Below are 22,775 nucleotides of genomic sequence, written 5' to 3'. Positions count from 1 at the left end.
CGCCCCCCGAGACCCTGAGCCGACACAGCCCAGAACCTCCCTCCATGGCATGTGTCTCCAGCTCACGCGTGGGTCCTGCCCCAGAGCCGCCCGCCCTCCGCCCACTCGGCTTCCTCGTGGCATCCACGCGTCCATCCCGCGCGCCTCGATGCCCACGCAGCTCTAGCTTCCCTGGAGCTCACCCTGCACCCGCGCCACTCCGTCTGCCCCGCCGTGACGCCCTAAGACAACTACACACGTTAAGGCAGTTACTGGGGGCCACGGACTCACGGAGGCCAAGGACGCATCCGGCCCAAAGCTCTGATCATCAGGACCCAGATCAGGAGACAGGTGAACGTCACGCAGACACAACAAATCATCTTTTCACTGATTTTTGAAGATACCCATGAATATGACGCATAGAATCATGATAGCCTGATGCGAGTTCTGTGGGGAGGGGGTGTCCACCCGCGGAGTCAGGAGGTGACACGCGGCAGCTGGAAGACGTGACGTGTGGGAGCAGAGGCCCCGGGCCGGGCGGCTCTGCAGGCTCTGGAGGCTGAAGTCCCAGATCAGGGTCCCTGCGCCCCTGCGTGGTGCGGCTCTGCCGGGAGCCCTCCTCCTGGTGCAGACAGCGCCTCCAGCTGAGCGCTCACCCGCCCAACACAGAGGGCAGAGCAAGCCCTCTGCGGTCTCCTCTCGGGGCTCCCCCCGGGACCTCATGCAACCCTCATCACCTCCCACAGGCCCCCCTCCTCACACCGTCCCAGGGGCGCAGGGCTCCAACACGGGAATGTGGGGACACACAGCCCGTCCTGACAGCACCTAACCTGGCCCCGTGCCCAGAGGGAGGGCCCCCTGTCGCGGGGTCCCCGGGGTGAGGCCCACGACTGCCTCCCTGGGGTGCACAGACACGAGGCTGACCCGAGAGGCCTCTAAGGGGCAGACCAGCTGGGGAGTCTCGGCCCTTCCCTGAAGTCAGCCACAGCAGGGAATCTTTGGGGGGAAGTCCTGGGGGTGGGGGGTACAAGGCCCAATCACTCCGCCCTGGACTGCGGCACAGCACTGCGACCTGCGACCCGTGGCCCAGGCCGAGCTCTGGTGGAGAGGGCCTGCTCCGGCCTCACCCGGGGCCTCGGTGAGTGTGGAGGTGGCTGTTCAGACCGAGGGGTGGGCAGGGCAGAGCCGAGGGTGCCTCCAGCCCCCGGGAGGGTCCCCAGGTGCCAGGACTAGAGGCACAGATCCTAATTTGGGACAAGACCCTGCCCCATCCCGGGTCTTGGGCTCCCCACTTGTAGAGGAGGCTCTGTGATACCGTCATCTCGTCCTCTGCAGGCTCCTTGAGGACGTGGCCCGGCCTGGCCCCCACGGTGGCACCGCCTCCCACCCCTCAAGATCGGTCCCGGGCCTCCCGCAGCCCGTCCCGCGTCTCGAGGCCCACCTGTGCACCTTCACACAGGTGGAGAGAGCACAACACCGCCTGGAGCACGTGGGTTTTTATCATCACCGTTTCTTTTTTATAATTGTCTTGGATCGCTAGGCCGTTGTTCTCAACCTGTAGATCTTGGCAGTATCGGGAGAGCAAACTGCTGTTCCTAGAAGCCCAGACCCGGGAACTCCTTGACTCTGAGGCCCCCAACTGCCCCCGGGAAAGGCGGCCGCTGCGGGCTCGGGGCAGCAGGCCTGCGGGAGCGCTGCTGCAGGACCACGGGTGGCCCGGGCACCTGCCGAGCTGCCGGCCCCTCCCTCCCACGCTCCGCCCCGGATCTCAGCGGCCACCGTCACCACCGACAATAAACGCCACAGTAAACCTTTTCACTAGAAATCAAGTTCCCAAACAAGAAGCCTGTACAGTGATGCATCCGTTTGCTTGAAAACCCCATTTAGAACGGAAACCGTAACTTCCATCATCCCCCAACCGAAAGGCACCATTACCAACGTCCCTGCTTTCCAACCAGATTCTTTTTGGGAGAAAGCAGGTGCGTCCAGGTAAGATGCTGAGCCGCTGAGTCCCTTCCCCAGTGACCGCGAGGGCTCCGCCCGCCTGTGGCACTGTCCTTCACAGCCCCCGGGCTGGCCCAGGTCCCCTGGAGCCCGAGATGCACAGGGCTGGGCCAGGGTTCTTGCTCCGGAGAGCACAGCCGCGTTCTGCTGACCGATCCCAGAAACCCTTCTACAGGGGACACGATCCTCCTTGGGGCTGAAGAGGACTGAAGCTGACAAGGAGGAAAACAGGTCTCTGTGTCATGAATGGGGGCGGGGCAGGGGGGGCACTGCAGGCAGTTGCCAAAGCCAGTCTTAATTTAGGGGCACAAATCAGCTTTCAGAAAGGCAGGGAAGGGGTGAGGAGGGTCCCGAGCCCCTCCTTCTAGTCCTAGACACCCCCCCCCCGGGAGACACAGGGCCTGGAGCCTTCTCCTCCCACCCCACCCTAAGGAGGCAGGAGCCCTCGGCTTCCCTCATGGGCGCCCCCCCAGCGGCCAGCACCCAGCTCTCGGGCCGGGCAGGGAGGGCGCCTCTGACTCCCGCTGCCCCGCGGGTCACCACCTTCCCGGCACCTGCAGAGGACACGCAACAGAGCCTCTTAAGGCGTTCCTCCCGCGGGAGGAGAAGACTGAGCCAACACCTAGGTCGGGGCAGCGGCGGCCGCCCACGGGCCTGCCCCTCCCAGGATGCAAGGTCAAAGGGACGGGCGGACAGATTTTCTAGGAAACCCCCGTCCAGGCCCCGCGGCCCGGCTCGGCCTCTTCACTCTGCGGCTTCCCCTCCGGGCCCCCCCGCAGCTCTGCCGCCCCCCTGGAAGCCGGAACACGGGAATTAAGCCGCTGACACCGAGGGGGAGGGGGCGGCCCAGCCGCGATGCGGAGACGCCCGCGGGGCGGTCCGGGCACCTGCGCCGCACCTGGGGCCTGTCCCTGCGCCCAGGCCTGTGCACCTGCCGCGGCTCCGGGGCTTCCCGGGAGGGGCACGGCCCGCGGGGGCGCCCTGGGGGCGCGGGAGGAGCCGCCCCCCGCCACCCCCCGCCCCCGGGTCCGCCCCGGCCGCCCCCCGCCCCCGCGCAGGGCCCCAGCCCGGGGCGCACGGTGCCAGGCGCGGGCGCAGCGCGGAGGCCCGGGGGCGGCGGCTCACCCAGGCCCCGCGCCCCCGCCCCGCCGCCCCCGCCGCCCCCGCCGCCCCGGCCCCCCCCGCCGCACCTCCTTTCCTTCCCTGCGCAGCGCATCCTCGGCCGAGCGGCTTGCGGTGCGCGGAAGCGGGGCCGGGGCCGCTGGGATCCCGGCTGCTGCGCAGAGCGCGGGGCGGAGGCCGCGGCGCCCTGGGACCTGCACCCGCGCCCCCGCCCGCCCGCCCCGCGCCCCGAGCCCCGAGCCCCGCGCGAGCCCGCTCAGCCTCGGCCGCAGTCGGGCTCCCCGCCCCCGCCCCGCCCCCGCCCGCGGAGCTCGGCAGCCGGGCCCACAATTCACCGTCAGGCGGCGGCTCCGGGGCTGCGGGGCTGCGGGGTCCGGCCCCCCCTGCACCTGCCGCGGCCCGGGGCTCACCTGCGAGGGGCGCCCTCCTGGAGGGGCTGGAGGGGCCCCTGAGCCCTGAAGCGCGGCAGGCCGGGTGATGCGGCGTGAAAACCTGCGCGCAGGGGGAGTCGTCCCCCAGGGAGGGCGCCCCTCCCCCCTCTCCCCTCCCCCCCCCCGCCCCCGCGCACCTGCAGGGCGGAGGAGCCCGGGGTCCTGTGCGTGGGAGCAACATGTTCGCAGGTGGATCATCTCTCGAGGTGGGGAGAGGTGCCGGCCCCTGGCTGCCCTTCTTCCCGGGCCCAGGCCCTCCTCCCAGGCCCTCCGGCCACAGGTAAACCCCAACCACCTGTGGTTCCTTGATTGTAACGAGGACGGCATTCCACAGCACAGAGACTGAGGGGCAGGGGGGCCCTCCCAGCCGACCCCCGTGGCACCTTTAACCGGCCCATTCCACCATTCTCCGCCGTCCGGGGTGGTGGACACACAGGGGGACCTGGAAGGCCCACAGTGTCCACCCGCTGCTGCACTTCTTGGGTCCTTGGTCAGAGCCAGGGGTGGGTGGCTTAACGGGAAGAGGAAGAGGAAGCCTCTGGAGGACGTTCCTGGGAAAAACCCAGTGGACCCAGGAAGGCAAACCTAAACCCAGGTAAGTCTTCCAGAGGGCTGGCCGGCCCCCGGCTGTGCGGTGCGGCTCCCCAGGGTCTCAGCTGCCGGGAGGCGGAGCAGCAGGCACTGCTCCAGCCTTGGTTGGGGTCCCTAAGCCCGCGTGGGACCACCCTCATGCCGCCACTGCCGCTTCCTCCGTGAGCTTTTGGTGCAGACTCAGGAAGCACTGGCTGACGTCTGTGGAATGGGTCTTCTGCACCTGTCAGGAGGAGCATCTGCTGAGCGTGCATGTGGGACACAAGTATTTTCACATCTGGTCCACTCCGGAAGGTCCACACACCACCTGCTCCTTCCCAGATCTCCTTAACCCTGATCCTCCGTGGCTGCTCCTTATCAGCCCCTGGTCATGGGGATGGGGGTAGATGAGTATCTCAGCTCACGCTCCTTCCACGGAGAGCGGATAGCCAAACACGCTGCTTGCCAATGCCCACCCGGTGGACCTCCCTCCTCATCAGCCCCTCCACCCCCATTAGGGCTGCTTCCTCCCATTAAGGCTGGTTCCAGCCCCTCCCACCCGGACCATCAAGGCACCGGGTCAGGTGCACACCAGGCTCTATTTCCCAGTCATTGGTCAGCTGGTTTTAGGGAGCTTCCCATGAAACTAAGGATGCCAGTGGAGGGAAGGTGCCTTCAGAGGATCAGCTACCTGCTCAGGCAACGTGTTTACATGTTTAGAATGTGCCGGAGGACAATCTTGTGTCCGTCTGCTCACGCCACCATAACAAAATCCTCCAGATAGGAGGCTGGAAGTCCAAGACCAAGATGCCAACAGGGCTGTTGTTTCAGACCCAGTGTGCAAGGATCCTCTAAAGGTCCGCATGTTCCGCTTTCCCAGCACACAGTCGGTGAGTGTGGCTGCAGGTCCTTTCCAGCCCAGGAAGAAATGTTCGTACTCATGGGACTAGCCCAGGATCCTTCCCAGAGACACCCAGCTCTAACTACAAGGATGTGGGTGTGTGACCTGATTCAGGTGTGACCACCGTGTGAGGGCTGTGACTTCTGGGACTGTGACTCCAGTCTGGATCTGCTCCCCGTCTCTTCGGTCAAATGAGTCAAAGGCGCACAGGGGGCTTCCATCTAAAGATGGAGGGAGACAGACAAGTTGGAGGGGATTGATTGTGTGCACCCTACCCACACCCCTGGCTGTTTCCCCCAGAATGGCCCAAAGCCTCTCCCTGCTCCAAGGCACCAAGGCAGACGTGGACGAGGCAGGTGCCCGCATCCAGGGGAAGCATCGTCCTGGCTCTTTCCTGTGTGGAAGGACAAAGGGGCCACCATAGAGTGGGCAGTCTTGGACGAGGGAACAGCATGAGAAATGTCACCTTAAATACAACTTCTCTATGCGTTTGAGTGTTTTTCAAAACCAAAGTTAAATGCGTAGGTGAAGGTTATATAAAGTGTAATAACATTTTACGACATAAACTTGTACCAATTCAGTGTCACTAGCAGCAAATTAAAAACAGAACATAAAAACACTTCAAATGTATGTGAGGACTTACCAGGCCAAAAATGTAAATAAAAGGGGAAACTCAGCTAGGGTTGGAAAAATACTCATCAGAGAGTTCTGGTTCTGGGTAAAATGGAGTAAGCACATTCCCCAGCAAACCCCACCCCTGGCCATTTCTGTCCAAATGCCGCTCTAAAATCTGAACAGAGGCATGGAGTAGCCATTTAAGGATTCTGGAAGGTAAATGGTAGCAGGTAGATTGGGGGGGGGAAGATTAGAATTTGGAGCACCACCAAGCTGGTGGTGAGTTGCTCTTATTTCCCAGCATGGATTAAATCCAGCCCCAACCTGGAAGCGGCAGGGGCATGAACGGAGATCATTCCAGGAGACACCTTCCAATTCCAGCTCAAGAAATAGGAAATGGCTCCCCTGATGCTTAGTGAGGGGGGAGTACATCTTCCTTCTAATTTTGTCCTTTCTTTGTTCCCTCATGGCCCACCCCCACATAATCCAATGGTGGTGACAGCAACCGCAGCGACTACAGAAGTCTAACACTCTAGGGGGGAGCAGCTCCCTCTCTAATTGAGGGACTCTGTTCCCACAAGGGTTGGGCAAATTGCTGTTGTTTTCTGTCCTCCACCTCCCATGTGGCCCCAGATACATGTGCTGTCATCAGAAGTATATACAGAGGGGGATCCCTGGGTGGCGCAGCGGTTTGGCGCCTGCCTTTGGCCCAGGGCGTGATCCTGGAGATCCGGGATTGAATCCCACGTCGGGCTCCCTGCATGGAGCCTGCTTCTCCCTCTGCCTCTCTGTCTCTCTGTCTCTCTCTCTCTCTCTATCATAAATAAATAAAAAAAAATTAAAAAAAAATAAGTATACACAGAGTTTTCTAGAAAAATGCCCAAAAAGAGAAACTTCAGAAATCTGGAAAGTTCTAGGGAGACTGCAGAAAGAGGGTGCCTAAGAAAAGCGATGTGAGAAAATTGTGTGTGGTCTGGCAACACCCCTGGGCTGCCCAGGCATGCGTCTGGCCCCAGCAGCCTAGCACCGAGTGTGAGAGGGCACAATGGGCTGGGCCACTGCCCTGGTCCCACTGGCTGGTGCACCCAAGGGACAGACCTGAATAGCAAGCACTGCACGGGTCGGATGGCACATTTAGCATGAACTCAGGTGCGTCACATGCCTAACACAACGAAGTATATCAACGTTCTCCATAACTTGGAAAGTACCAGAGTTTCATAACATGGTATTCAACGTGTGCAAGATACAATCCAAAATTACTCAGCAAACAAAGGAACATGAAAATCTCAACTGGAATGTGAAGAGGTAACAGTCACCGATGGGGAAACAACAGACATTGGGATTACCTGACAAGGCAAGTATTATAGAAATGCTCCAACCAGTAAGAGTAAACACTCTTGAGAAAGTGGAAAGCCAAGAAATAAAAATATAGGGGTGCCTGGGGGGCTCACTCAGTAAGCATCTGACTCTTTGTTTCGGCTCAAGTCATGATCTTGGGGTTATGGGATCAAGCCCCGCATGGGGATCCTCACTCAGCGTGGAGTCTCCTGGAGATTCTCTCCCTTTCCTCCTTTCTCCCCATCTGCTCCTCCCTCCCTGCCCCCACAAAATAAATAAATAAAATATTTTTAAAAAAGAAATGGAAAATATAAAGAAGAATCAAATGGAAATATCAGAACTAAAAAAAATAATAACCAAAAAATAAAATAAAAAATAATAACCAAAATAAAAACCTCACTAGAGAGACTCAACAGTGGAATGAAGATGAGTGAGGAAGGAGGCAGTGAATCTGAAGGTAGAGCAATGGAAATGATCCATTTTGTATTACAGAGAGGAAAAGAAGATTGAAAAACAAATGACAGAGACTCAGGGACCTGGGGCACAATATCGAAAGGGCTCACGTTTGTGTTATCCAACTCCTGGAGAAACAGGAAAGTGTGGTTAAGAAAAACTATTTGAAAAAAAGAAAGAAAGAAAGAAAGAAAGAAAGAAAGAAAGAAAGAAAGAAAGAAAGAAAGAAAGAAAGAAAGAACTATTTGAAGAAATAATGGTTGAAAATTTGCCCAATTTGGTAATGAAGACAAAGAAAACACTCCTAGAAGCAGCCCAGGGAAAATGATGAATTGTGTATAAGGAAATAATTTGGATTATTGCAGGGAACATGACGGATAGAAGGAAGTGGAGCAGCAGGGTTGAATGCTAAAGGAAAAAAAGCCTGTCAGAGTTGTGTGTGCAGAGAAAATACCCTTTAAGAATGAAAGTGCTGTAGACTGTGTGTGTGTGTGTCCTCTCCAAGTTCATGAGCTGACATGGAATCCCCAGTGTGGTGGTGGTGGGAGGTGGGGCCTCTGGAAGGTGATGAGGTCATGAGGTGGGGCCCTCATGATGGGATTAGTGGCCTTGCAAAGATAGAGCAAGGAGCCCTCTTGTGCCTCCACCGCCGAAGGACACCGCAAGACAGCCATCTAAGAACCAGGGAGCGGACCCTCACTCTGGGATTCTCAGCTTCCAGAACTGTGAGAAATAAGTGTCTGTGGTTTATGAGTATGTGCTATTCTGTTATAGTAGCCTGAAAGGACTAAGACAGAAAGGGAAGTAAAATATTCTCAGACGAAGGAAAAACATCAGAATTTGTTGACAAGCAGACTTGCCGTAGATGAGAGGCATCACAAGGAAGCAGTCAACTGAGCCTAGGATATGGGAAATTATTTAGGAACAAAGACACATCCTCAAACTTGAAAATAGAGATGACTTGAAAGTGAAAGGATGAGGAAAAAGCACAAATGTCACTGCCACCCCAACCGACCCCATTGCTGACGTAGCTACACTATTATCTGACAAAATAGACTTTACGGCAAAACGAAGTAACAGAAATAAAGATGGTCACTTATAATAAGGGGTTCAAGTCATTAGCAAGATACATCAATTTTAAATGTGTATGCATATAATAACTTAGGCTTAAATATATAAAACAAAACTTGACAGCAGTATAAGGAGAGGGGCACCTGGGTGGCTCAGTCGGTTAAATGTCTGCCTTGAGCTCAGATCATGATCCCAAGTCCTGGACCCAGCGTGCTCAGCGGGGAGCCTGCTTCTCCCGCTCCCTCTGCCCCTCCCCCTGCTTGTACTCTCTCTTGCTTTCTCTCTCTAATGAATAGATTTTTAAAAAATCCTTAAAAAAGTAATAATAAAAACTAAAGAAGTATAAGGAAAAATATAAAAATACATAACCATAGTGGAAGGAAATAACACTTATCACAATAATTATTAGAATAAACAGAAAATTAAGCCATAAATATATAAAAAATTTGAACAACCTCATTAACAAACTCGATCTAATGGACATACATGCAAGACTGTGTTAAAAAAAAAAAGACTGTATTCAAAACACACAATGTTTTCAAGCCGAAGTGGTTCTGGGCAAATCCCAAAAATTTTTCAAGAATTAAAATCATACAGAGAAAAAAAAAATCATACAGAGCATATTCCCTGACCGTGCCATTAAGCTGGAAATCAATAACAAAAAGATAACTAGAATATAGCCATATGCTTGGAAATTAATAAATGCTCTTCTAGATAATACATTTTGGTCAAAGGATAAACCATGATAAAAATCAGAAATGCTTTTAAATAAGCAAAGGTAAAAATAGTAGATATCAAATTTGTGGAACGCAGCTAAAATATACTCAGTGTTGTTATGCCTCGGTGTACACAGCAGCAGAAAACAGCAGAAAGTAGGGAGCTAAGCACCTACCTCTAGAATCTAGAAAAATGTCCAAACCAAATCTGAATGAATAAAAGGAGAAACTAATAAATATAAGGCAGACATGATAAAATGGGGGAAATAAACAGGATAAACTAAGCCAAAATGGGTTCTCTGAAAATACCCATGTAATTCACAAGCCTCTGACAAATTTATGAAAACCCTCCAGATATTAAAATAATAAGAATAATATGTAAATTCTGTGCCAACAAATTTGAAAGTTGACATGAAATGTGCAAATTCTTAGAAATGTAGCAAAATTAACTAAAAAGACCCCATGATTTTTAAAGGCATTGAATCAGTAGTGAAAAAAATTCCCCAAAATAAAACTCTAAGCACAGATGGCTTTATTGGCGGTTTTCACCAAATGTGCAAGGAACAAAAGATAAAATCTGATACAAACTGCTCCAGATAGAAAAAGGGGTAACAATCCCCAACTTATTTCATGAGAATAGCAAAACCCCTTAAGAACAGTATGAGGAAAAAGGAGTCATTGGTCAATCTTACCTTAGAAAACGTGTAATTGATAAATGTGAGTGAGAAAATGAATGCAGGAAAAATAAGCAGATAAAATTCAACATTGATTCATGATTTTTAAAAAAAAACTAAGCAAATTTGGAATCGAGAGGAATTTCTTAAATCTGGTGAAGGATTTTTTTTTTTCTTTTTTTAGACATTTCACTGAGGGGACGCCCGGGTGGCTCAGCAGTTGAGCGCCTGCCTTTGGCCCAGGGCGTGACCCCGGGGTCCTGGGATTGAGTCCTGCATCGGGCTCCCTGCATGGAGCCTGCTTCTCCCTCTGCCTGTGTCTCTGCCTCTCTCTTTTTCATGAATGAATAAATAAAATCTTAAAATAAATAATAAAATAAATAAATAAAATCTTAAAAAAAAAACTCAATCCTGAAATTTTTTTTTCCCTAAAGATTTTATTTATTTATTTATTTATGAGAGACACAGAGAAAGAGAGAGGCATCCCAGGGTCCTGGGATGAGCCCCACATGGAGCTCCCTGCTCAGCCGGGAGTCTGCTTCTCCCTCCCCCTCTGCCCCTCTCCCTCCCCACTGCTTGTGCTGCTCTCTCTCTGTCTCTCTCAGTGTCTCTCAAATAAATACAATCTTTAAAAAAAAAAGAAAATTCTAAAAATGAAAAAGGAACCATTTACAATGGTATAACAATTGCAAGATTTTTTTTTAAGACTTTATTTATTTATTCATAGAGACACAGAGAATGAGAGGCAGAGACCCAGGCAGAGGGAGAAGCAGGCTCCATGCAGGGAGCCCGATGCGGGACTCAATCCAGGGTCTCCAGGATCACGCCCTGGGCTGCAGGTGGCGCTAAACCGCTGAGCCACCGGGGCTGCCCCAATTGCAAGATCTTTATAGATAAAATCATGAAAATGTATTGAGAGAAGTTAAAGATAAACATAAAGAATGTAGAGTTATTTGCCTGGAAGACGGAGCTGCGATGAAGAAGTCGATTCTCCTCAAAGTGAGCTAGAAGCGTAACACAACCCCAGTAAGAATCCCAGCAGTGTGTGTACCCATTGTGTATCGATCGCTACGTAGTAAAGGACCCCAAAACTTAGAGGAAAACAGTACACCTTTATTTATCTTGGGGTCAGGGCCCTGGCTACGGCTTTAGGCGGGTCCTCCTTTTCGGGGTCTCTCACGGAGCTACAACCAAGGTGCTGGCGGCGGAGGCTGCTGGCTGCGGTTTCATCTCGGGCTGCTGGACGCGGGGCCTCATCTCCCACTTTGTTGCCAAAGAGGCTGCTCGGGCAGATGGGCCGGCACGTGGCTGCTCCATCAGGGCCCGCTCAGCAGCAGAGACGCGAGACCAAGTCGCCGTCGTGTGCGGCCTCCCCGCAGAAGTAGCAGCCCCAGGCCGTGTGCACTCTGCTCACAGGACACAAGTCTCCCGGTCCTGTCCACGCCCACGGGAGGTTTCCACAGGGATGTGCACATGTATCTGAGTCAGATGGGAAGGCGAGAAATGCTGGAAAGGAAAAATACATCCAAGATTAACTATTTTGTGGGATTACCAACACACTGAACCAAGAAGAGAAAACTGACGAAGATGTGTCAGTAGAAATCATCTGCACTGGAACACAAAGAAAAACATAAATGGAAAATCATACCCAAGGGGCTCCTGGGAGGCTCAGGTCATGGTCCCGGGGTCCTGGGATCGAGCCCTGTCTAGGGCTCCCTGCTCAGCGGGCACCTGCTTCTCCCTCTGCTTTTGTCCCTCCCCTGGTTCCTGCGCTCTCTCTGTCTGTCGAATAAATACATACAATCTTAAAAAGAAAGAAAGAAGAAGAAAATTGCACCCAAGATCTACGGAAAACATCAAACTGCCTATAATGCATGTAATGTATACAGATGGAGACCCGGAAGGACAAGAGCGAGTAAACAGGATGGACTAAATATTTGAGGCTAAATCATAGCTAAGAGGATCCCAAATTAATGAAAGGTATTAATCACAGATCCAGGAAGCTCAGAGGACTCCGAGGAGGGTACGTGCACAGAAAAGCGTGCCGAGGCACATCGTGGCCAAACTGAAAATCGAAGATGAAGACCAAACCTTAAAAGCAACCCGGAGGAAAGTAAACACAACCCACAAGACAGAACAGAGAAAGAACAATGCCGAGTGTCCTCAGAAGCAACGCAGGACCGAAGACACTGAAGCAACAGCTTTAACACGCTGGTGGGCAATCCCGTGACTCCGAACTCCACGTGCAGCAAAAAAAAAAAAAAAAAAAAAAAAAACCTTCCGCAAGCTGATGGGAGGGACGTTTTTTGGGCAGATGAGGCCCGAGAGTGTCCTTGGCAGATCCACCTGCACACACAGGCTTGCAGGCGAAGTGAGGTCCTGGAGGAAGGAGACGTGACGAGACCAGATAGAGTCATTTGGGGGAGAGAGAGGGAGGGAGAAGCACGAGCGAGGGGAGCAGCAGAGGGAGAAGGAGAAGCCGGATGCGGGACTCGATCCCAGGACCCTGAGATCGTGACCGTAGCCGAAGGCAGACGCTTCGCCGACGACCCAGAATCTTCACTCTTTAGGCAGCAGGTGACACCAGAGATGGTAAATCACTTGAGTGTGTTGGTAAACAGAGAATCATACCCTGAATTCGCAGCGCCGCACTCTATTGCCGACCGCTGACCGGGTAACGGAGGGAGGTCCCCGCCTGTGTAGCACAGCGGGCGGCGCGCAGCTCGAAGGGGAGGCTCCGGGACCGGGGGGAACCATGCTCAGCTTCCCGCTGCTTCCTTTGTTCAAGGATACGCCGTTCTTGAGTTTTTGACGACTTGAAGGCATGTGCGCGCGTCTCCGGATCAACTTCTGAAGTCGTACGCGGTCACAGAGCGCGTGGGAAGAAGGAAGGTGCCTGCGACTCACTGGCAGCCCAGTCCCGAGCCGGTTGGGACCAGACATATGGGTAGTGGAATAAACGTCGGGGCACCGAGCGCTCCCAGTGAGGGGGATGGCGAGGGCGGGGTAAGAAGTGACATTTACGGGCGACGGACCCAGAGAGGGAAAGAACAAGGAGGAGAAATGACCCGTGTCGGTTCTGATGTGCCGCGGACGTGAGACGATGCAGCCTGCGAGAGACACGGGGCAACCGGAGGCCACGCGCCCGTCGTGTGACCACAGGGCCGCTCACCTCTGAAGGCATCACAGGCCTGCATGTCGGCGCGTCCCAGAGCAAATCCCCACCACGCGGAGCAAACGCTGCTGGAGCCGTCGCGGGGGGATGGGCCGCCCTCGAAGCCAGCGGGACCCGCAGTCCGCCACGCACGCGAGGGCGTTCCCCAGGGCTGAGCCGCCGGGCTGACCTCCAGAAGCCCTGAAAAACAGGAATCATAAGGAGCGTGTTCCCTGGCCACGTAGCATCAGATGTATGGACACAGAGATTTCTGTCACCTAAAGGGGGGTGCGTGCACAATCCCAAGCACGCGGGGACTGGACAACACGCTTCCAAGTAACGCACGAGGCAGAGAAGAAATCACGAGAGAAATGAGAGTGTCCTGAACGGAGGACAGTGAGAACACGAGGTGGTAAGACTCGGCCTGTGGACCACACACCCTGAGGGGTTCGGGGTGCTGGCATCACAGAGGGGGGCGCACCGTGTGTCTAGACCTAGAAGCACGGGTGGCCTGGGTGGCTCAGCAGTTTAGCGCCGCCTTCAGCTTGGGGCGTGACCCCAGGGTCCCAGGGATCGAGTCCCACGACTGGCTCCCTGCATGGAGCCTGCTTCTCCCTCTGCCTGTGTCTCTGCCTCTCTCTCTGTCTCTCATGAATAAGTAAATAAAATCTTAAAAAAAAAAAATAGAGAAAACCAAAAGTTGGTTCCCCGAAAAGAAAACATGCACGAGCCCAGCAGATATCACGGGAAGACACTCGAGAAGATAAACAGGCAGATGAGGAGAGCGCGTCCGCATCCGTCCCCTGAGTGGGGGCTGGCGTGCGGGGCACAGCTCGGTGACCAAAGGAAAAGCCACCTGATAAAACCACGAACAGATTTCGGGGCGCTGGGGGGCTCCATCGGTGAAGTGCCTGCCTTCGGCTTGGGTCACGATCTCCGGGTCCTGGGATCAAGTCCTGCGTCGGGCTCCCTGCTCCGCGAGGAGTCGGCTTCTCTCTCCCCGTCTTCCCCCACTCATTCTGTCTCTCTCAAATAAATAAATAAAATCTTTAAAAACCAACAAAAAGGGATCCCTGGGTGGCGCAGCAGTTTGGCGCCTGCCTTTGGCCCAGGGCGCGATCCTGGAGACCTGGGATCGAATCCCACGTCGGGCTCCCGGTGCATGGAGCCTGCTTCTCCCTCTGCCTATGTCTCTGCCTCTCTCTCTCTCTCTCTCTCTCTCTCTGTGACTATCATAAATAAATAAAAATTAAAAAAAAAAAACACAAAAAACCCACCCGCTGGGACCGGGAACTTCCTCACCGGGGCACACAACCCAGTAGACGCCAGGGCCTGTGAGGCCAGGACCCAGTATTCAGGGGGAAGAGAGACCATGAGGGAGCCCCTGGATGGTTCGGGGACTCAGCCTGGACGTCAAGAGGCACCACGCAGCCCGCGAGGGCCACAGCTCTCGGGAACCCGGGGATGCCCCCCAGCTTTCCACCCCCACGGGGCCCGGGGTGCACGAGGCCGGGCGAGGTGCTGTTCCCGCGACAGCAAGCGTGTGGCCGCTGTCCGGTGCACCCCTCGGGACGCCCCCCCGCCCGACCCTCTCGCCTCTGCCCCCACCCGTGTCCGAGCTCCCAGAGGCAGGATGACGCCCTGCGGGCCCTGGACGCCCGACACTCCTTCCCGCGGGCCCTGGGACAGCACCTTGGGCCACCCCTGAGCCACTGGGTGGAAGTAGAGGGCACTTTGGGAGGAAGGCGGCGGAGGAAGCTGCCCGGGCAGGCCAGGGCGGCAGGGGACCCCGGGGCCGCACCAGACGACGGCCGTGCACGTGCTCTTGCGTCCCTGCGCCACCCACTAGTCGGGTCCTTCGCTGTCAGCAGCCCAGAGGACGGGGACCGTGAGCAGCCCCGGCCCACATCGCCGCGAGGCTCTCAGGGCAGGAACACCCGATGTCTGCCCGGCAGCACCCAGCAGATGCCCGCGGAACATCCACTGGATGCCAGACGCCGGCCCGGCCCGGGCCCCACGCAGCTAACCCCCCAGGGACGGACAGACGGATGGTTTTAAGACGTCAGGTACAAGCGCTCGGAGAAAAGTCAAGGCAGGGTAAGCAGGTTAGAGGGAGCGACAGCAGTGGGGAGAGGCGCCTTCTGTGTCATACGCGGAGGGTGGGTGACCGTGTGCTGGAGACGGAGCCTCGCCCGCGTTGGAGGGACAGCGTTCCTGCCGGGGAGCGGCCAACGCAGGGGCCCGGGAGCACGTGCAGCCCGTCACGGGGGCGCACGGGGGGCGGTGCAGGGGGTGGGCATGGCGGGCACATGGTGTGGGCGGCCTCCACGGCCATGGTGACCGCAGCCCCCCCATCAGTCTACCGGCCACCCGTCCCCCTGCCCCTCTCCCACCCCGTCCCCTGACCCCCTCCCCTGTGCCCTGGAAGCAGTGGGCCTCCGAGTCCCCGCCGATGGATGCTCAGGCTCCTGCCCGTCCTTCTAGGCACATCGCGGCCGCCGGCGGCGCCCCGACCCTTCCTCTTCTCACGCTGGTGCTCAGTCCAGCAGCAGGTGCTGCGGCCCGGTCTCCACACGACCCTACGTTCTGATGGAAGCTGCCAGCTTTTGCACCCCGACCCCGTCTGGGACGGGCCAGTGTGCCCCATGGCTGGAGATGCCCTAGAGGCGGGCAGTTCACCCCTCACCCAGGGGCGCGGCCCCCGTGCCCCGTCTGCCCGGCTCCATCCACACAGGGTCCCTGCGGGTGCCCAGAGCCCAGCCAGCGCCTCCCCCGCCCTGCCTGGTGTCCCCCATCTAGGATGCCCCCCCACCCCCCGTGGCAGCGTGACCTCCTCCCTCACATCCTTCCAGACGAGAGGACGGCCCCCCGCGGCCTTCCCGACCCAGCCCGGGGAGACAGCCCCCCGCCCCCCACCCGCGTCCTCACTACCCTTCTCCTCCCTTCCATGAACTGACCTTGGGACGGCTGCTCACTCCCTCCAGCGCCCGTTTGGTGTGTCCCTCCCAGGAGGACGCAGAACCCAGACCATCCTCGCTGCTCTTCCCCACGCCTCCCGCCAGCGCCCGGGGCAGCGCCTGTGCGAGCAGCCTCCGTACAGACACACGCCTGCCCCCTGCTTTCTCCATCCCCTCGGGGACACCACCTGGGTCCTTTGGCATGACCTAAAACAAGTCTGGACGTGCCCGTCCCTGGCTCCTAGGCCTTCAGCCAGCGCCGGCAGCATCTCGCCGTCCCCCCTGCTCGCCCCCCGACGCGTCTTCGGCACCCTCTCCTGTTTGCATGCTCTGCTTCATGATGGACGGTATCTTCTCCCCAAATCCTCCTCCTTTCTGTGCCTCAGGACCTTAGAGCACAGTCTTCATAGTTGAAAGTTTTTGACTCAAAGCTACTTCCTGGGATCCCCAGGTGGCTCAGTGGATAAGCGTCTGCCTTCAGCTCAGGGTGTGATCCTGGGGTCCTGGGATCGAGTCCCGCGTCGGGCTCCCTGCATGGAGCCTGCTTCTCCCTCTGCCTGGGTCTCTGCCTCTCTCTGTGTGTCTCTCATGAATAAATAAATAAAATCTTTTTTGTTTTTTAAAGCTACTTCCTGGAGGAACTTGGGATGGAAGGATGGAGAGATGGATGGATGGATGGATGGATGGATGGATGGAGGAATGGATGGGTGGATGGATGGACGAGTACATGAATAAATTAAGCTGCACTAATTACTCAGTTTCTCATAAATGCAGCTGTTTCTGGACCGGGTTTCTTGGAAGGACGCCCATGCGCTGAAAGTCAGGTAACCACAAGTGTCCACAGAGGTAACAGCTGCCAACCAAGCCCTGAGCCGGGCTCAGGAGCCCAGACCTGCTGGCGCAACCTTGCCCCGCAGCTCCTCCCCGATGGCCCTACCGACGGGCGGCTCCCCGTGCCCCGGGTCCCCCCCCCGCAGTCGCTGCCACGGCGGCTTCACCGTCAGAGGCACCGGCCCGGAGCACGCGCCCAGGCTCGAAGCCCAGCTCCGCTATTTCCTCGGTCGGCAGGACGCTGACCCCCATGGTGCCGCGGATTCCTCCTCTGCAGGCCCGACGTCTGCGTGGAGACACAGATGCCCACACGCCGCCTGTTCTCCCGTTGTCACGGGGCCCACACCAGACCCCTCTGGCATAAACATCAGATCCTAATTAAACTGGCCCCAACCGACCCTTCCAGCCCTGTTGCTGACGGAGCGCGTGTGCCGCCCCCTCCCCAGATTCCTATGTTGAAGCCCTGCTCCCCGGGGAGGGGGGGTGACGGCATGAGGGGGTGGGTCTTGGGAGGTCACTAGGGCAGGTGTGGAGCTCACGGAGACACCTGCCTGGTGGTTGTGCACAGGTATGAGTGTTCCCTCACTCAGCCAGCAAACACTAGGGAGCGCCCACCGTGTGCTGCGCCCGTGCTATGCGCGCACGTCCACCCGGGACCCCCACCCTGAGCCTCCGACCCCCGTCACTCACCCCACGGACCCGCTCAGTGCCCACCACCCAGCCGGGTCTGGACGCATCTCCAAGCGGCTCTGCGGCACTTTGCACACACCTGTACGTGGAGCACACGCATCACACGCTATCTGTGAGCATCCTACACGCTTCCATCACCGCACCGCTGCTCGACACCCTCCCCCACGAGACCACCGGGACTGGGGCCCGTTGGGGACATTGAGCCAAGAGACACAAGGAAGCCAGAGAACAGGGCAGGAGGGAGGAGGCGGGAGCCTTCCCAGAGCCGCATCTCCCCAACTGCAGACCTGGGGAGGGTGTAAGCGAAGGGGGTGCGATAACCCCCCGGGGCCCGCACACACGGGACCCAGCACGGATCTGGGGCAAGGGCACCGGGAGGTGACCGAGTGCAGGTCAGAGTCGGAGCCAGGAGGGTCAGTGCCGTGGGGGCCCGTACCTGAGGGCTCAGAGGCGCGCACACCCTGCAGGATGGCTGCGGGGCCAGCGGACCCTCCGGAGCAGCCCTGGGGGCTGTGCCACTGACCCCCTGTCCCCTGTGACCAGCGTCTCCCCTGCCCGCGGTGGCTGTCTGTCCTTCTCTGCTTCCGCAGGACGGCCGGGGGCCGGGAATGACTGGTGTCCAGGAAGCTGTGTCTGTCTGTCTGTCTTCCTCCGGAGACCCCCGGTCTGTGCGCACACGGTCCCTCCAGGCTCGGCTCCACCCAAGTGTGACTCTTCCTCCTCGGCCACAGCCACCCCTCGGCCCCGGGGACCTCGCGAGGATGGACACCGTGTGCTCAACGAGCAACCAGACCGAGGGTCGGGCAGGCCACGAGCACCCACGCCGGTGCGCCCGAAGGTGGACGCGTCTTGTCGGGGAGGGTGTCCTTAGAGCTGCGGCGGCCCCCGGGCACCTGGTGGGCAGGCCCCCTCCGCGCCCCCGGGGGTGCAGGCTCCAGGTCGCCGTGGAAGCGTCCTCAGGTCCCCGTGCCAGAGACGCCGCCTTCCTTCCCCTTTAGGGCAAAGGTCAGTCCTTAAACCTGCTTTTCCTTCTCCCCAAACATTTTGTCATGAAAGATCCAACCCCGTAGGAAAGTTGAGAGAATCGCGGGGCAGCCATTCGCCTGCATCCAGCTCCTGCACCCTGCTGGGCTGGCTTTGTCACGGTCCCTGCGTGCCCGTGCCCCGCCCCTGCCCAAGCCACCCGACCTTGGGGTGCTCCCGATATGCTGCAGACCCAGGACAGTCAGCCCTGAGCCCTGCAGCTTGCTCACCGCGCCTGGTGTCAGGGCCGTTTCCAGCTTCCTTCTGGGGAAGGTCCAGCCGAAGGCCTAGGTCTCGTGTGTGCGACTGCGTGGGCTCGGCCAGTGGGGCGGATGCAGCACAGACCCCCCTGGGGACACAGTTCCCGCCGCCCCGACCTGTTCCTGCGCGGACCCGCTCAGGCCCGAAGCCCGTGGGCGCTGCGCCGAGGAAGGCGGATTCCTCAGCCTCCTGCTCCCACTAACGCTGAGGCGGCCGCGGGTGGGCGTCCTGGGCAGCAGGGGCGGCCGCCAGAGGCTGGAGGCGCAGGTGGGCTGAAGTCCAGATGCTGCACACGAGTGGACGCGTCAGGACAGGCCGTAACCCCGCGGAGGCCGGACCGGGGGACAGGCGGGGGCCCTCCGCGGGGCATGTTCCCATGGGACATCACGGGACGCAAGTGACACAGGCGGTGGGTCCCCGTCAGCCCCGCACAGCAGCACCTGGAGCCACGGGGGCAGTGTTCCCCGGTGCCTCGGCTTCCCCCACGGGGCTGAGCTTAGACATCTGACCCACAAGGAAGCTGCGCAAGCCCCGACCCCCCCACCCCCTCCCCCGTTAACCCAACGCCTTATGGGAGCCTGAGCCCCGCGAGCCGGCAGGGGAGTGGGTCAGGAGCACGGCGCCTCCTCCAGGAGGCCCCCGGGGAACATTTGGAAAAGCCAGGGTGCAGAGCGCCCGGAGGCAGGACCCGTTGTGCAGGACAGGCCTGCCCTTGGCCGCTGAAGCCCGCAGGGCGCCGTCCTCCCGGGGCCTCCACCTGCCGTCCCCGTGTCCCCCTCAGGCTGTCCCCACATCCCCCTCCACCTGCCATCCCTGCGTCCCCCGTGCCCCCAGAGGGCCTGTCCAGCCTGAGGGAGGTGTTACAATGACTATTATCTGCGGGTGACTGATGGGAACAGCGGGGGGTAGGAATGCCCCCCTCTCTCTGTCCCCTTTATTGGCCTCAGACAGAAGCCAGTCCTTGGAGCTGTCCCCGCGGGAGGGGCTCCGGGGCAATCCCAGCCAGCTCCCTGGGGCAGCCAGGGAGGGGCCGGGTGGTGCCTCCAGGCAGGGGCGCCCAGCTTGGGTGACCCCACCTCTACGGGGCACAAGGGCGTATCCAAGGTTTCGGAGGGGCCCTGGGCCAGGGAGACGGAGAGCACCCCCAGCAAGCTCCCTCCCCAGGGAAGAGCAGCCCGGCGCCCACGAGGAATTCCCAGGAGGCCTCGGTCACCGTGTCCCCAGCCGCAGGTGCCAAGGGGGCTCGGGAGGAGATCCAGGGGTCACAGGAGTGGGGTGGGCCGCCCACGGGGCGGGGCTTGGGAAACACAGAGGCCACCTGGGGGGTCGAGGGGAACGGCCAGCGGGAAGAAGGGCTGGGAGCTCGGCAGCTTTCTTCCCAGGCTGACCAGCCCCCACCAGCTCTTCTCTTTCCCTGGAGGGATAAGTGGTGCCGGATGCGGACGGAAGACCCCGAGGGGCACCCTGGCTCCAGCTCGGCACAGGGAGGGCGGCAAGGAGGGTGCCAGCAAGGCAGCCGTGGCTGGTGTGGCCGTGGACGGCGGGTTGTGGATGGGACAGTGTGGACGGTGTGCTCATGGACACTGTGGCCATGGGTGGGACGGTGTGGCCGTGGGTGGGAGAGTGTGGATGATGTAGCCACGGACAGGGTGGCCGTGGGTGGGACGGTGTGGACGGCGGGGCCGTGGACGTACCCACACAGCCTTGAGTGGGCGCCGGGAGCCGCCTCTGGCAGTGGGTTCACGGGGGTCAGGGGCGTGAAGGCAGGGGAATCAAAGAAGGAGAAAGAAAAGTCTTGATTGGGGAGGTCACGTGTTATGGGGACGCGTGTGTCCACCACCAGCCGGTCACCTCCAGAGCTAGCAGGAGAGAAGGACCCCGGGGAGGGGGGGGTGTGGCCTGGGCCCGTGTGCAGGGTGCTGAGAGCAGGAGAGCTGGCTCCGAGAAGGTTCTGTGGGTGTCCAAGCCCCAGGCTCATCCTCAGCTGGGAGCAACCCCGATCTCGGTGCTCCCAGGCAGGTGGCCCTGGGCTCTGACCAGCTCCACCCACCCCAGGCCTGGGAAGGCATCTGGCCAAGGGTGCAAACCCCTGGTGCCTAATTATTATCCTTCTAAGGTACTGCGGGCTTCAGGCTCAGGAGCGCGGCCCTGTGGGGAATCCTGCGCCCCAGGTGTGTGCGGCCCAGCTGCACCCCGGGCACGCAGGCTCCCATCCTCACACCTTCCCGCCCCGTTTCCAGGGCACACGGCCACTGCCCCTCGGGCTCCCGCTGGGGAACCTGCGCGGTGGCTCCTGGCGGCCAGTCCTGGACGAGCCTGCTGTGCCTCCCACGTCCGTGTCCAGCCGCCCCCCGATGTTTGCTCGGCCACCTCCAGCTCAGGGGCGCCAGCTCAGCCCCCTAACTCCCCTACTTCCTGCTCGGTGGTTCCTTTCCTGCATCCCACGCTTGGCAAAGCGCGTGCCCACCTGCTCTAGCCACTGAGCCGCCCACCTGAGCCGCCCATCCCCGCAGCCTTGGCCGGTCCTCTTCTTCTGTCAGGCATGTCACGGGCCTCCCTGCGAAGTCCACCTTGGCCCCCTCAGGCTGTCCCAGAAAGAGCCTCACTGCTCTCCTGGACATGGGGCCGGAGCCCGGCTGAGCAGGGCCGAAGCTCTAGGGGCAAGGTCTCAGTGCTTAGGGGCCAGAACCCTGCCACCCTGGCTGTGGCCGGGGGCTCCTAGGAGGGGCAAGGCCACGGGCGCCACCTCGGTGTAGCCCCCCCAGCCCCCAACCCCCAGCCCCCAGGCGGACCCGGTCTTAGTGATCTGACATTCGCCCCCTGTGCCCATCCGGTGGTGGCCTGACCCCGGGCACAGTGGCCGTCGGCCAAGGGGGCCCGGGGCCATCAGCGAGCTGGGGTCACTGGGGAGCCGGCCCCCAGCCTTCGGGACACACCTGCCCCTTAGCCTCCCTGCCAAGGGCCCCCCCGCGGGCACGGCCCTGAGCTCCTGGACCTGGGCCCCAGCCGCATCTGCCTCCTGGCCTCTGTCCACGGCCGCCACGTGCCGGGGCCGCATGACAGTGCTGCCCTGTGCGTGCGTCCCTGCCACCTGGCTTGTCCCCCACACAGCGGTCAGCAGTCTTGGCGGAGCAGCAGCCGAGCTATTGCTTCACGCTCCGGAGGCAAATAAACAGCACGCGGCGCTCCGGGCGCAGCTCTGGCAGGGACGCCTGGGCTCCAGGGTCGCCTTCCTGTTGTGACCATTTCCAGGCAACTGCAGCCTGGCTCTCACCCAATCACACCCTTTCCTTTGGGGGGAAGCCCTGCTCCTTGCCCACGGGGACACGGAGCAGGTGCAAGCCGCAGGCACACAGTGACGGCCTGTTGTTTACGATCCGCAGGTTTCAGCACACCGACTCCCCAAAATAGCCGGCGCTCGGGGAAACGGTCGCGCCCTCCTGGAAGAGGAAGGGAGCGGAACGGCGCGGTCAGCGCGGCGGCTCCCGTCCCCCGAGGGCGCTTATTCGAGGGTCTAGGGAGGACGCTGGGGCCGGCACGTCCTGTCCCCGGGGTCAGCGCAGGCCCAGGGGGGGGGACGACCACGAGTCGGGGGTGGCCCGGGCCGCTAGGGAAACAAATGGCTCGGATGTTCCCCAGGGCACCGGGGCCCAGGCTTGCAGCCACTTCCAGACCTTGCAAAACATCTCCCTGGGCCTTGAGAACGCCGTGCCCCGGTGTAGCCCGGGCGGTGGGTGTCCCCCACCCCACTGTCCCCTCGGGACGCTTCCCCGGAGACTCTGGAGGCTCCAGTGAATGAGGAGCCCTGCCCCTGAGGCCGCCTTGCGCTGGTCCTGGAGGGGCACCTGCCCACTCGGGAGCTTTGCCCCCAGCTGCTCCCCGCCTGCCTTCCCGGGGGGCCCCCGCTAGGCCACCCCCACCCCATAGCTCCACAGGCCTGGCGATGGGGCGCGTGGCCCTCTCCCCCTCTTCACCCTGCGCAAGG

General features: G+C 59.3%; 1 protein-coding gene across 1 annotated transcript in view; it reads right to left on the bottom strand.

The window, feature by feature from the left end:
- JAKMIP3 (Janus kinase and microtubule interacting protein 3) overlaps positions 1-3,299 on the bottom strand; it is a 97,378-nt gene extending 94,079 nt beyond the window's left edge. The window contains exon 1 of the mRNA XM_038579155.1: positions 3,174-3,299. The gene's annotated coding sequence lies outside the window, so the exon portion shown is untranslated. The remainder of the gene's footprint in view (positions 1-3,173) is intronic.
- Positions 3,300-22,775: the final 19,476 nt, after the last annotated feature.

The sequence above is a fragment of the Canis lupus genome, chromosome 28, assembly GCF_011100685.1.
Source record: "Canis lupus familiaris isolate Mischka breed German Shepherd chromosome 28, alternate assembly UU_Cfam_GSD_1.0, whole genome shotgun sequence".
In the NCBI taxonomy this organism is placed as follows: Eukaryota; Metazoa; Chordata; class Mammalia; order Carnivora; family Canidae; genus Canis; species Canis lupus.
This window is presented reverse-complemented; position numbering and strand designations above follow the sequence as displayed.